Genomic DNA, 16200 nt, shown 5'->3' with positions numbered 1-16200 from the left:
CGCAAACCTCTGAAAGTAATTCCACCACGTTGAGTTAAAAGAAAACGATTTGCCCCTACAGAAATCATTTGCTCTATAGCCAGGAAACAACTTACTCTTTGATAAAAGAGTAAGTGTGATAAAAGTGATAAAAGAGGATAGTTTTCGTTTTGTTATGGTTTTATGTTGATTTATGAATGCACTATAAGAAATGTCTTATTCTACAGAAATCATTTGCTCTATAGCCAGGAAACAACTTACTCTTTGATAAAAGAGTAAGTGTGATAAAAGTGATAAAAGAGGATAGTTTTCGTTTTGTTATGGTTTTATGTTGATTTATGAATGCACTATAAGAAATGTCTTATTCGCAATCTAAAATCTTTTTTCTTTACAGAACCATGGCAAAAACTTTGGTCCCATCACCAAAAAATGTTCTGATGGTCCTGAACGTAATTCTCTTGGACTGGGACGATGAGGAGGACGAGGACGCTGAGGTGGAGGCGGAGGCGGAGGCGGAACCTGATCCTCCACAAGATTGAGGCCCAGACTTTGCCTACCATTCCCCCCCTATTAATGTTGTGTATTGTGTAAATTGTGTATTGTATTTTATTTTTCCTTTATTAATAAAGATTAGCTTTTTTTATTATTTTATTGAATGTTAAAGATAAAAGGCCTCAAAATTAAGGCTAAAATGTCAACGCTTGACCTTTGGGTCTTCCGAGTGTCTTTGAGCGTCGGGAGCGTCCCTAGACTCACTTTTTCCCGCTGAATACAGCCGTGGTGGTCTCGTCTCTCTACGATGTCGGGAAGTGGGTGTAATAGCTACTTAGCCCCCAGAAATCTTCGGTAAAAAACTGAGACCATTTTCCGACTCAGAACGACGAGCCGAACGCGCTGATGTGTTTCTCAGCACACGGACTTACGGTTACAAAGATGACTAACTGTAACTGCGGCGTGCCTCCCCAATAAAACCGTCATGAACTATGGCTAACTCTTTCTCCTACATAAATAATGAAACTTTTTTTAATTTGTTTTCTTTCTTTTTTTGCATGTTTCAAGTGATTTGGGATCGACTGATAATAATCCCCAGTGCAGTTATTTTGGTGTCCCTAAGCTCTGGGACTTATTACAATTTACGCTAGACATTAGGAGTGTCGTTGAGCGACGGGAGCGGGCTCCCTAGACTGAATACAGCCGTCGTGGTCTCGTCTCTCTACGATGTCGGGAAGTGGGTGTAATAGCTACTTAGCCCCAGAAATCTTCGGTAAAAAACCGAGACCATTTTCCGACTCAGAACGACGACCCGAACGCGCTGATATTTGTTTCTCAGCACACAGACTTACGGTTACGACGAAGACCTACTGTAACAGCGGCGTGCACTGAGCCTCACCACTGAAACCGTGTGAACCATGGTTTGACTGTGTACATACAGTATATACAAGCTTTCTCTGTCTCAACTACATAGCAAAGACCTAACAAAGTCTGTAATTGAAAGACATTAACTGAAAAACTACCAAAGAGGTTAGTTTCATTTTGTTATGGTTTTTATGTGATTTATGAATGCACTATAAGAAATGTCTTATTTGCAATCTAAATCTTTACTTTACAGATGGCTAGCCAAATGGTCACCCTGGCCCCAGATGGAGGAGGAGCTTCAGCGTGAGGAGACCTTACAGCTGGAGCGCTTTTGAAGAGCAGCTGGAGCAGGAGCTGCAGAGGGAGGAACAACGGCTGGTGCATATGGAGCTGTATGCAGCTACGATGGAGCTAGGGTTCCATACCCTCTTGGAGCCGTTGGATCCAGAGGATCCAGAGAGGAGGAGGAAAAGGCGGACCTAGGACCATGATAATAATTGTTGTTGTGTATTGTATTGTATTTTTTCTTTCAAAATAAAGAATTTTTATTTTATTATTTGATTAACAAAGAAAAAAAAAAATTGGTAACCCTAACCTAGCGACAACAGCGCACCATTTAACCTAACCCTTAACCCTAACCCTGGGGAGGTGGGTCCCTGCACGAATCTTCAGATGGGGGTCCACAGCCATACATATCATTGTGGGGGTTCCTTGGCACTAAAGTTTGAGAACCATACTGAAGGCATTCATAGAATCAGGACAGCACAATTAGACAACTGGAAGCACCTGCCGCCAGTGACTTAGGGCCGATTCATACTCCTGTTTCGGCGCTGTAGTGCCAATGATTTCGGCTCGTCAGAAAATTTCAGTAGCACCGAAGAGCTGACTTTAGGACGGTACCCGCCCCCCCGAACCTCAAATGACGTCAAATTGTAGGCTCTAACAGCGCCGAACCGACTTTTATTCGGCTCTAAAATAGGAGTATGAATCGACCCTTTGCCCATGGCACTGCTCTGCTTCACTCCCCACTGCAATCTTGAGTTGACCAAAAAATGCTAATAAATAGATTTCATGGATTTAATTTGGGCAGAGTGAAAAATATGTTTTAGTCACTCTCATGACATGCACTTGCTTCAGAATGACTCATTTTAAAGTAGAATTTAAACTCAGGAATCAAAGAACAATAACCAAAAGTGACTGGATATGTCAGCCAAAATGGAAGAGAAAAGAAAGGAGAGTAGCTAGGCAAGTCCCACATAGGACCATTCTAACCACTCTCAACTAAAAAACGACTAAACTAAAAATCACATGAGTGTAACAGGACAATGAGGACATGCCGCTGTTCTGTGCTGCATTGACTGACTGAGTGAGAATTTGAGAAAGCAGGAGTGTGGTACTGGAAGGCTTTTATAGGGGTGTTGGGCGGGGGCAACACCTGCAATCAGAAATGAACAGCAGGTGTGCAGCCTAATAAGGAGCACAAGCTAGTTGACCAGATTTTAACCCTTAGCATGATCTGTCAGTTGCAATGTTTACAAGTTTCAAAGGGTTAGTTTTGTATTTGTTTCTCCGGCTTGGAGTATACTATAGCACTGAACCACATACACTAAGAAAGGCCATTCAAAGACGCATCTGATGCCATGAGTGTCAGAATGTGACCAAAAGTCATATTTATCTGCGTAACACTACTACTAACCATAGGGTTAGCTTATTTAAAATGAAAGGTCTGAAACACGTGCTTCTAAAGGTGCAAGCAACATATTTCTCCGACATTTGGTTCAAGAGGTCTTTGTTTAATGTTTAAACCTATTTATCCCAATGGGATTTCCTTTTCTCAAGTCTCAGAAACTGTTCCTAAACCCCCAAACAGGTGTCTGTGAACACCCTTTATATTGGAAATGTTAAAACCGGGAAAGCATCAGTCTTTTGGGATTTTAGCAATATAGCAACTAGGGATGTCCCGATACACCTTTTTTCGTTTCCGATCCGATTCCGATCCAACAATTTCTGTGTTAGCCGATACCGATACTGAATACCGATACCAGAGTGCTTTTTAAAGAAGTGAATACCTATACCAGAGTGCTTTTTAAAGAAGTGAATACCGATACCAGAGTGCTTGCAAAGTACTGTCTGTAACTTAAGTTCACTTCAAACAAGTAGGTAGGCAGCACAATTTAAGCAGCTGTACAGCAGTGGTTCTCAACCAATGGTTGAGACCACCACCAATATGTCCAGCATTAATGTTAAAATACAATGTTGATATTCAGCTATATCACACAGGAGGCAAATTTATTCCTAATAAGGATTTATTTTTTCCACAGATGTGAGCTATAATTATTATTAATCGTGCTGTGCAAAACTGGCACTTTAACTCTCTCTCACTCTCTCACACACACACACACACACACACACACACAGACACACAGTCACACACACCCCAAGTAAAAAAGAAAATAGTACAGTAACACACTAACACTCTGCAAACACATAGTACAAAAAAAAGAACACTGCAAAACATTTAAAAATAAATGTACAACACTGCAAACACAAGTCAAAATATAGCTGCAAGCAGCGATAAGGCGGGACCAAGGAGAGGGAGAGAGAGAGAGGGGGTGGAGAGAGAGAGAGAGAGAGAGACAGAGAGAGAGGGGGGGTGGAGAGAGAGAGAGAGATAGAGAGAGAGAGAGCAACCAACACAGCAAGGACGACCTAGAGAGAGACACAGAGACACAGAGACACAGAGACAGAGACAATGGCGACTGCAGCAAAAAAGGCCAAATATGACGACACTCAAGCACAAGGATTAATTTTCAACACTTCAGCAATAAAAATCAGCCAGACAAACAAGAAATACTTCAACTTCACCCTCCAAACCGGACCAGATCAATATACCGACTGCTGCTCATTCAACATACCTCACCATCCCATCATATACCAAATGGAACAGGACAACACCCCAGCCAAACTCAGTCAAATAAAAAAGACCATCAACACCTGTAAGTTGAATTGCCTACATTCACTCATTTAACATTTGCTATTTTAAATGCCTATATACCTACAGTAAAATAACTAACAAATATTACCATAATAAATACAATGTGTGCATTTTGTCTTACAGTCACAAATCAAGACAGCATCCTTCTCTTCACCAACAGCATAATTTCCACATCAGTCCTCCACTTCCCAAGAAAGTCCCCATCACAAACAATAACCCTGAAAGAAGTGTCACGTTTTTCAAACCAGCAAAAAGTAAGTAGGCCTACTGAGTTATTTTTTTATTCTAACTACCACAATATAGAATACATTCACATAATGAAATGTAATTCTGAAGGTGGATTTTAACAATAGTTTTTATAGAGTAGGCCTATAAAGTGTTGTTTTTTTCTGTTTGTTTGAAAAATAAGCACCGCAATTAAGCTAAGATGACTTAATAGCCAATAGGCATAGCTTAACTTGCCAAGACTGCAGTGCAAATGACAATGAATATGCCTATTCACTTTTTCTTATGGCTTCTTAGGCCCCATTCAAACGCCAATCAAACAAATATTTGGTTGTTATTTTTAGGACACCACAATGCTTTTCCAATGGGACACATAGTTTGACCAAACATTTGTGTTTGATTGCTGGTCTGATCGTTTGTACCTTTGTTAAATTGACGTAGAGTGATCAACATTTGCCCTACTCTATGCTGAATTGAAGTGGACTCTGTCCAATACTTTTTTTCCCCCCTCCCTGTCAATGTTTGGGTTTCCAAGGCTATACAACACTGACCATCATCTATCAAAAGTATAACTAAATAATATACTAACGTCTTTTCTTTTCTCATCAGATTGGACAGATCACTTTCACCGTTATAAAAATTCACCCCTGCACAACCGGATTCACACGCGGCAGCGGACCCATGGAACTACAATTGATCGACATAGCAGACACCACACACAAAGCACAACTATCACTCTGGGACACACAAGTAAACACATTGAACATAAACACATCCTACACCGTCACCAATGTTACTCACCGCACATTCCCCACTTCATCACTAACCACCACCAAATATTCCATAATCACACCCCTTCCCTCACCACTAGTCATTCCCCCCTCAATTCACGCACTTGAAATAGACACCCCATCATCGAGCACTGTCACGAGAGAAATTGTAGGAGCACTAATCACAGATAATATTAAATGCGCACTTTGCAAACACACCCATAACTCTTTTGACCACAATAAAGCCACAAACACCTGCACTCACTGTAACATGACCCAAAAAACACACAGATTTAAAACACACAATTCCGGCACCATAGTTATAAAACCCCCACAACACACACCACTCACCAGACTTACAATCACAATGGGCCCCATACAAACTTATTAGGTTTCACAAAACAGAAACTTTCATTGGCTCATAAAAAGCCATCATCATTTTTTCACTTAAAAGAAATCTGTTACGATTATTTGTTCGTATAAGTCCAAAGTTCAAGTCTAGACGTTTTTGTGCATTTTGATCAAAGATTCTGGGAGAAGATACATTTTAAATGGTTTTCATATATTTCAAAACGGTGGGTAATCTAAAGGTCAGAGGTGAAAAGTCAGAGTATGGAAGTTGTTCGGCATGATGAGACAAATATGTGTATCAAAGTGTCATTGCCAACGGTCAAACGGTTCATGAGATATGCACATTCAAAGTTTGCATTTTCAACTTAATTTTCAATTTTCAGTGCTATAGCGCCACCATTTGGCCAATGGTCATGGGCTTCACATAGTCACCGTTTGGCATGGCCCTCTACCAGATTACCGAGTTTCGACTGCACGGTTCAGTCAGAACAGCTATTTTTGGCGGAAGAAAAATAAACACAAATACAAGAAGTGACCAAAGTCACTGCGTGTCTTCTTGGTCCCTTAATTAATAAAAGCACTGTAAGTACCCCCCACATACACACTAAGGCGCCTGTCACACCTTTCAGACAAGCGTCTTATCAATGTTTTATGGTTTCATCTGTCTTGTCGTTTGTCGCATCAATTGACCACAATGCTTTGCGGAATCTGGGCGGTGCGTGGGCGGTGCGAGGACATGCGGAAACATCCACGTGTTGCCTGTTGTTGTCCTTACGCTGTTAGCTGCGGGACACAGTAGCTAGTAGCTAGCGTTGGTTGTGTCAACGTGTTGCGTCTCCACTTTATCAGTACCACTACCACAGTAGGTGCCAAGTCTGGCACTGATTCCGTGTGTATGTATATAGCCTCCAGGTACGCAGACTAAGCATGGCATCATTGTGGAAAATTAATATTTTCTGTTAACAACGACTCCATTATTTTTAATAAAGCGCATCCATTTTACCACAACACACGACTTGCTGCATTTCAGGCTGTTAGCCATGGGGCGCCTGGGCGCACGGCTCTCTCCTATCTGCAGTCAGACCGTTCAGCGTTACTTCAGTAGAGGAGACGACAGATTGCAGTGGACACCTCGATGTTAATGTTATTAAAAAAAATGAGAGAGAAAAAAGGGGGGGAATCATAACATTTCATGCCCAAAATGATTGTTTGGGAGCAGTAGCATTATATAAGTCATGGCTACGACTCTTTCATAATCTCCAGTCCAATGCGCACTGCCCATGCGAACTGAAAACATGTTCATTCATATTAACAGTTTTATTTTATTTTAACAACCAAATCATATGATTTTGAATCATATGAATCATATGAATCAAAATTTCTGCTGAGACAGTATTTGAAATTTTAATATAGTCGCGTAGTTTCAGCGATGAACGATGCACACCGAACGTTAAGCAGCTCAACCCTGAAACACAGCAGCAGCTCAATGACGAAGCTCCGTCTTTTTAAGCTCTTTTTAAGCCCTGTTTTTTAACCACTGCAGACAGCATATGGATTTTAAGGTTCGGATACACAGTTTTACTGATGTGCTTTTTAACTGGATTGCCGACATTCGGACTGTCAGCCCTGGCCTGTTGCTAGTTTGACAGCTGCAGCTGCTAGCTGTCACAGCCGTGGCACGTTAAACAAGCGACTTTTTCAGTTTATAAGTAGCTCCGGTCCATTCTGTCAATGCAGGGTGTGCGTGTGCGTGTGTACAAGATAAATATCTAGTACATTTGTATATTCACGTACAGTCGTACAAGTAGGCTACACAGCATAGGCACTCAGATCATAACACAGTGCAGAATCATATAAGCATTAGGAGTGAAAATGCATGCACCTTGAATTATAACGTTTGTTTTAATTTTCTGTTCGGCCACGACGGGCAGGGATTATATTTTCCTGTTGAATTGCTTACTGGAACAGACCAAACTACTACAATAAATCATTTTCGTTAATACGAAAGTGCATAGGCTTTCCTCTTCCGTGTCTGCACTATGCAGAAAAAAAACAACAGACTCAGAGTGTGAAAAGACCGCCCAGTGCAGCGTAACAAACGGACCTTCTCTCCTATTGGTTGGCGGGTAAACCCAACCCTTTTTGTCTTGTCTGAGGTGCCGCCTTGTTCTTCAGCTTGTGGACTACAGAATGTTTTGTGTCTTGTGTCTCGCCCCCCCCCCCATGAAACACGTTTGTCTGATGAGACCACGTGACTCCCATTAGAAATGCATTGGGAGCTGTCTTGTCTGATGCTTTTCATCAGACAACCATAAGACGCTTGTCTGAAAGGTGTGACTGCGGCCTAAGGTTGGGCATTGTTTTTCAATCGCCCATCGTCTGTCCAAAGTAAAGTGAGAACAGCTCACTGCAGGTCGCAAAAAAGCCAGATCTACAAGCTCTCAAGGCGCCGCGTCCTGCCTGTTTTTGCAGCTCCGTTCGCTAGGCGTTGAGAGCTTGTAGATCAGTCTGTTTCTGCAGCGCAGCTGCACAGCCAGGGTAACTTGCTCCCTTGCCTCCCCACACCGTTCCGTCGGAGGCTCGGAGCGCGGAGCCCACAAGCTGCTGCGGCCGGGTTGCTGCTGATCTACAAGCAACAAGCTCTCAAGGCATCGCGTCCTGCCTGTTTTTGCAGTGCCGTTCGCTACGTGTTGAGAGCTTGTAGATCTGTCTACTTTTGCAGCGCTGGTGTCGGGTTTCGTTCACGTTGTCAATAGAAATAACTTAGATTACAGGCGGAGATGAAGTTCAATCAGTGGGTACTGTGGGTTGATTCAGTTAGCTACACGCTAAGCTAAGCGCTAAGCTAACGAACCCCGAGCCTACTCTAACACTAGTAGACTGTTTTTTTTATTCCCCCCCCCCGTATTCAAGGGTGGCGCATTGGGATTGTGATGAGACACGAGACAGCAGTGTGCATTCTGTTGTGACTGTATATTATTAAACTGCATGGGTCTGGACTCCGGAGCGTAAACAACATGTAGGCTACAGTACAGTAGCCTCCCTGGCTCCCTCGGCTCTGTGGCATCAGATTGGTGCGGGGCGTACGGGTCCGCGTCAATATGCCGACGGTCCATTGGTCCGATCGACAACCTACCTCAAACCCTCACCCTAACCCTAACCTCCCCCGGGGCAGACACCTAAACCTAACCACCCACCCTCTCCCGACCCCCAGTGCACCTCGGACCAATGGTCCGTCGGATCATAGGGTGCTTCCCGGGGCGTACTTGCCGATTCCGATATGACCAAATAAGGGCGTATCGGAGGGCATTCCGATACAAGTATCGGTATCGGGACATGCCTAATAGCAACATATGATTTTCTGAAAACTCTTTAAAACAGTGCATGGCTCTGAAGAAAATAGCCACTTGCGCTGAAATTAAGGCTGTAGATCGGCCATTATTTAACTTTTCTTTCACAAACTATGTTGAATATTGAATAATCAATAATGTTCACTTCTGGGGGGGGGGTCCCTGGCACAAATCTTCAGATGCCACGGCTATAAATATAATTTTGGGGGTCCCTTGGCACGAAAGTTTGAGAACTATACTGAAGGCATTGGTAGAATCAGGACAGCACAATTAGACAACTGGAAGCACCTGCCAGTGACTTGCTCTGATTCACTCCCCACTGCAATCTTGAGTTTACCAAAAAACTAATGCTAATACATAGATTTCATGGATTTAATTTGGGCAGAGTGAAAAATATGTCTTAGTCACTCTCATGACATGCACTTCATTCAGAATGACTCATTTTGAAGTAGAATTTAACTCAGAAGAATAACCAAAATTGGATATGTCAGCCAAAATGGAAGAGAAAAGAAAGGAGAGGAGCTAGGCAAGTCCCACATAGGACCATTCTAACCACTCTCCTGAACTAAAAACATCTAAACAAAAAATCACATGAGTGTAACAGAACAATGAGGACATGCCGCAGTTCTGTGCTGCATTCAGTGCATTGACTGACTGAGTGAGAATTTGAGAAAGCAGGAGTGTGGTACTGGAAGGCTTTTATAGGGGTGTTGGGTGGGGCAACACCTGCAATCAGGAATGAACAGCAGGTGTGCTTTTAATTTAACCCTAGCATGATCTGTCAGTTGCAATTTTTACAAGTTTCAAAGGGTTAGTTTTGTATTTGTTTCTCCGGCTTGGAGTATACTATAGCACTAAACCACATACACTAAGAAAGGCCTTTCAAAGACGCATCCGATGCCATGAGTGTGATTTCATATGGACTTGTACAACTTTGTCGAAAATTCAACAAAGGCCACAATCACATGGTCAGAACGTGACCAAAAGTCATATTTCTCTGCGTAACACTACTTAGACAAGAAACTCGTCTTCCCGCCTGAGATCATTACAACTAACCTCAGGCCGGACGTGGTCTTGTGGTCAACCACCCAGAAGTCGGTATTCATTAGGTTTTTTGTAATGATTTGTACTTTATTAATTTTCTTTTATATATATATAAAACATTGACATGGACAAAACACAACCAAAGAAATACAAAACAAAACAAACATATACCAAAACAAAACAATATTACAGATGCACAGAAATATCCCGCAGTCCACCCCAGCCCCAATTCCAGACATATTTCTTTAATGTATTTTTCCAACGTTGCAGCCCGTTCGGAGCTCACTCAGAGCTAGTAACTAATCAGAGTCCTGATACATGCATATGGTAAAAGCCCCATTTCAAGTCATAGTCGTCCATTCTATTGAGCAGCCTGTATGACAGTCGCTCGTAAGCGGCCAATAGTCCCATTGAGGCCCCAAAGCATGTGTATAAGTGTACCGTCTCGTGTAGGGTGCTTCCCGGGGCGTACTTGCCGATTCCGATATGACCAAATAAGGGCATATCGGAGGGCATTCCGATACAAGTATCGGTATCGGGACATGCCTAATAGCAACATATGATTTTCTGAAAACTCTTTAAAACAGTGCATGGCTCTGAAGAAAATAGCCACTTGCGCTGAAATTAAGGCTGTAGATCGGCCATTATTTAACTTTTCTTTCACAAACTATGTTGAATATTGAAGAATCAATAATGTTCACTTCTGGGGGGGGGGTCCCTGGCACAAATCTTCAGATGCCACGGCTATAAATATAATTTTGGGGGTCCCTTGGCACGAAAGTTTGAGAACTATACTGAAGGCATTGGTAGAATCAGGACAGCACAATTAGACAACTGGAAGCACCTGCCAGTGACTTAGCCCTGCTCTGATTCACCCCCCACTGCAATCTTGAGTTTACCAAAAAACTAATGCTAATACATAGATTTCATGGATTTAATTTGGGCAGAGTGAAAAATATGTCTTAGTCACTCTCATGACATGCACTTCATTCAGAATGACTCATTTTGAAGTAGAATTTAACTCAGAAGAATAACCAAAATTGGATATGTCAGCCAAAATGGAAGAGAAAAGAAAGGAGAGGAGCTAGGCAAGTCCCACATAGGACCATTCTAAGGCCGCAGTCACACCTTTGAGACAGCCGTCTTATCAATGTTTTATGGTTTCATCTGTCTTGTCGTTTGTCGCATCAATTGACCACAATGCTTTGCGTAATCTGGGCGGTGCGTGGGCGGTACGAGGACATGCGGAAACAGATCCACGTGTTCGTGTTGCCTGTTGTTGTCCTTACGCTGTTAGCCGCGGGACACAGTAGCTAGTAGCTTGTTGGTTGTGTCAACGTGTTTGTGGTGACAAAATGTTTTTTTGGAGGAGAAAGAGGGCTCTTGTCCTGGCGATGTTGGTGGCGAGGAGAAAGAGGGAAAGGGAGACGCGCCAGAGAGAGCTTAGCAACGACTCCATTATTTTTAATAAAGCGCATCCATTTTACCACAACACACGACTTTATTGCTACATTTCAGGCTGTTAGCCATGGGGCACCTGGGCGCACGGCTCTCTCCTATCTGCAGTCAGACCGTTCAGCGTTACTTCAGGAGAGGAGACGACAGATGCCAGTGGACACCTCGATGTTAATGTTATTAAAAAAAATGAGAGAAAAAAAAGGGGGGGAATCATAACATTTCATGCCCAAAATGATTGTTTGCGAGCAGTAGCATTTTCAGAAATATAAGTCATGGCTACGACTCTTTCATAATCTCCAGTCCAATGCGCACTGCCCATGCGAACTGAAAACATGTTCATTCATATTAACAGTTTTATTTTATTTTAACAACCAAATCATATGATTTTGAATCATATGAATCATATGAATCAAAATTTCTGCTGAGACAGTATTTGACATTTTAATATAGTCGCGTAGTTTCAGCGATGAACGATGCACACCGAACGTTAAGCAGCTGAACCCTGAAACACAGCAGCAGCTCAATGACGAAGCTCCGTCTTTTTAAGCTCTTTTTAAGCCCTGTTTTTTAACCACTGCAGACAGCATATGGATTTTAAGGTTCGGATACACAGTTTTACTGATGTGCTTTTTAACTGGATTGCCGACATTCGGACTGTCAGCCCTGGCCTGTTGCTAGTTTTACAGCTAGCCTGTTGCTAGTTTGACAGCTGCAGCTGCTAGCTGTCACAGCCGTGGCACGTTAAACAAGCGACTTTTTCAGTTTATAAGTAGCTCCGGTCCATTCTGTCAATGCAGGGTGTGCGTGTGTACACGATAAATATCTAGTACATTTGATCATAACACAGGGCAGAATCATATACCGGTAAGCATTAGGAGTGAAAATGCATGCACCTTGAATTATAACGTTTGTTTTAATTTTCTGTTCGGCCACGACGGGCAGGGATTATATTTTCCTGTTGAATTGCTTACTGGAACAGACCAAACTACTTTACTTAAATTAATACGAAAGTGCATAGGCTTTCCTCTTCCGTGTCTGCACTATGCAGAAAAAAAACAACAGACTCAGAGTGTGAAAAGACCGCCCAGTGCAGCGTAACAAACGGACCTTCTCTCCTATTGGTTGGCGGGTAAACCCAACCCTTTTTGTCTTGTGTCTGGTGCCGCCTTGTTCTTCAGCTTGTGGACTACAGAATGTTGCGTGAATGTTTTGTGTCTTGTGTCTTGCCCCCCCCCCCCCATGAAACACGTTTGTCTGATGAAACCACGTGACTCCCATTAGAAATGCATTGGGAGCTGTCTTGTCTGATGCTTTTGATCAGACAACCATAAGACGGCTGTCTCAAAGGTGTGACTGCGGCCTAACCACTCTCCTGAACTAAAAACATCTAAACTAAAAATCACATGAGTGTAACAGAACAATGAGGACATGCCGCAGTTCTGTGCTGCATTCAGTGCATTGACTGACTGAGTGAGAATTTGAGAAAGCAGGAGTGTGGTACTGGAAGGCATTTATAGGGGTGTTGGGTGGGGCAACACCTGCAATCAGGAATGAACAGCAGGTGTGCTTTTAATTTAACCCTAGCATGATCTGTCAGTTGCAATTTTTACAAGTTTCAAAGGGTTAGTTTTGTATTTGTTTCTCCGGCTTGGAGTATACTATAGCACTAAACCACATACACTAAGAAAGGCCTTTCAAAGACGCATCCGATGCCATGAGTGTGATTTCATATGGACTTGTACAACTTTGTCGAAAATTCAACAAAGGCCACAATCACATGGTCAGAACGTGACCAAAAGTCATATTTCTCTGCGTAACACTACTTAGACAAGAAACTCGTCTTCCCGCCTGAGATCATTACAACTAACCTCAGGCCGGACGTGGTCTTGTGGTCAACCACCCAGAAGTCGGTATTCATTAGGTTTTTTGTAATGATTTGTACTTTATTAATTTTCTTTTATATATATATAAAACATTGACATGGACAAAACACAACCAAAGAAATACAAAACAAAACAAACACATAACAAAACAATATTACAGATGCACAGAAATATCCCGCAGTCCACCCCAGCCCCAATTCCAGACATATTTCTTTAATGTATTTTTCCAACGTTGCAGCCCGTTCGGAGCTCACTCAGAGCTAGTAACTAATCAGAGTCCTGATACATGCATATGGTAAAAGCCCCATTTCAAGTCATAGTCGTCCATTCTATTGAGCAGCCTGTATGACAGTCGCTCGTAAGCGGCCAATAGTCCCATTGAGGCCCCAAAGCATGTGTATAAGTGTACCGTCTCTATCCTGACACCTCCAGCATTCAGGACCATCAGTCAAGCCGACCCTAAACAATCTCGATGGTGTCCAATATATTCTATTCATAATTTTGAATTGAATCAACCTTGTACGTAGTTCTCTTGACATTTTCCTTCCATTCCTAAGAATTCTAGCCCAATCACCATCTGATATTGTAATTCCTAAATCGCTTTCCCATGGCAACTTGGATGTGGATTTACACTGGTCAGAGGCATCTGGGAACATGGCATAGTATGTAGAAGCCTCATGTCCCAATCCGAATATTTTTTAAATAATCTCCACTGTGTCAATTTTAGGGGGGGGGGTGATGTGAGAGAACCAAAGGTTTTCTCCAATAGGTGTCTCAGTTGTAAGTACTGCCAGAAGTGATTATGTGGTAGGCCAAATTCTGTTCTTAAAGGTTTTATGACATTCATTTTCATTTATTTTTCTTTTTTCTTTTAGGTTTTATGACCTCAATTACACCCAAAAACCTGAACTTTGAACATTCAGTGGATTTTCTGTGGTCTGGAGTTTTCTTTGGGGTTTGGAAGCCTTTTGAGCTACAATGAAAACAGGCAACACAGTGAAAACAGTGACATCTGCTGGCAAATCCCATTGACATATATGGGATTTGCAGGCTCATACATCACAAACTGCCGGCAAATCAGAGCACCTGTTTGAGCCAGAAAACCCCAGATCACAGAAAATCTACTGAATGTTAAAACCCGAGATCACAGAAAATCTACTGAATGTTAAAAGTTCATGTTTTTTGGGTGCAATTGAGATTAGAAAACCTAAACACAATAAGAACAATTCCAAAACCTTTTTGTTAATGTCACAATCCCTTTAATTCTTCAAATTATTTCAAATTGTTTTCTTGGTATAGATCTCCCAAAATCTTTACACCCCGTCGATACCATGGGTCCCAGAGGAAGGGCTTTTTACCTATATATTATAGGTATAGTATATATTTCAAACAGTGAAACCTTGGACCTTGGACTTAGGACCTTGGACTTAGGACTTAGGACCTTGGCGGCGGTGGCTCAGGGGTAGAGTGCCTGGATGGGAACCGCAAGGTTGCCAGTTCGAACTTACTCGAGTTACTGTCGAAGTGTCCTTGAGCAAGACACTGAACCCCTAATTGCTCCCGATGTGCTAGTTGGTGCCTTGCATGGTTTCCGCTGCCATCGGTGTATGAATGGGTGAATGTAATGCACAATCTATGTAAAGCGCCTTGGATAAAGGCGCTATATAAATGCACCATTTACCATTTACCATTTTGGACTTAGGACTTTGGACTTAAAACCTTGGACTTAGGACCTTGGACTTAGACTTAGGACTTAGGACCTTGGACTTAGGACCTTGGACTTAGACTTAGGACCTTGGACTTAGGACTTAGGACTTAGGACCTAGGACTTAGGACCTTGGCCTTGAATTGAATGAACAGTGTAAGAACGGCTTCTCAAAATGCAAAAAAGCATTAGCTTCAATTTGCATTAAGATATTCTCGCACAAATAATGTATTTTTTGGGTCCTATATTATAGTATGGTAATAGCCCCCAAAGTAACGTTTATAATCTTTTTTTTGGGGGGGTCGATTTTATGTGCCGAGCAGATAGAGGGTTGAAAGCCCATCACAGATATATTATTCTTTTCTCTGTACGATGTGTGGAAGTGGGTGAAATTAATTGATTTAGTTTATTTAAGCCATTACCCAGCATGCTTAGAGAGTCGATCCGCCATTTTTGGACATTTGTTTACATTTTTGAAAAGTGAAGTTTTGAAATTGTATAGGCTGCCGTTCGGTCCAGGAAGCAAAGTGGTCCCATTGCAAAGCCACGGAAGTCTAGTTAATTTATAATACAGGTTTCATTACTGTGCGTCGTTTGGTTGGGGAGCTAAAATTGTTAGAGCGAAGACATGTAAAAATCGGTTAGGATAATTAACCCTGTGCCCTTTTGTTTATAACAAGTCCAAGAAAGAGCAGATCTCAAAGTGCATGGAACCAATTTAAAGATCTTTTCATGATGATTTTTTTAGTATTTATTACAACCATGTGCGATTTTATTTGAGCCTTAAATGACAGTTTGAATCACGAAAAAGACTAATATTTGGAAATTTTGACAATCGCGATTTTGCAGATTTTCGCCTTCATCGGCCTGTAACTCAGGCTATGAGCATCCCACAGAAACCAAACGCATCTTAGAGTATAGTTCAAAGGCTTGTGAATCCATAGGATACTTCGGCGTCCCTGAGGGCCCTTTGGTTCGTCCACTAGGGGTGGGTGAAATTAGTAAACAAAGTCGTTTTTTGGAATTTTGAAAAAAGAGAAAATCTTTAAGGGTTTTTTTCTAACCCTTACCCTCACCCTAGCCT

This window comes from Protomyctophum bolini, assembly GCF_963924005.1.
Source record: "Protomyctophum bolini genome assembly, chromosome: 8".
NCBI lineage: Eukaryota > Metazoa > Chordata > Actinopteri > Myctophiformes > Myctophidae > Protomyctophum > Protomyctophum bolini.
Note: the sequence above shows the minus strand (reverse complement) of the source record.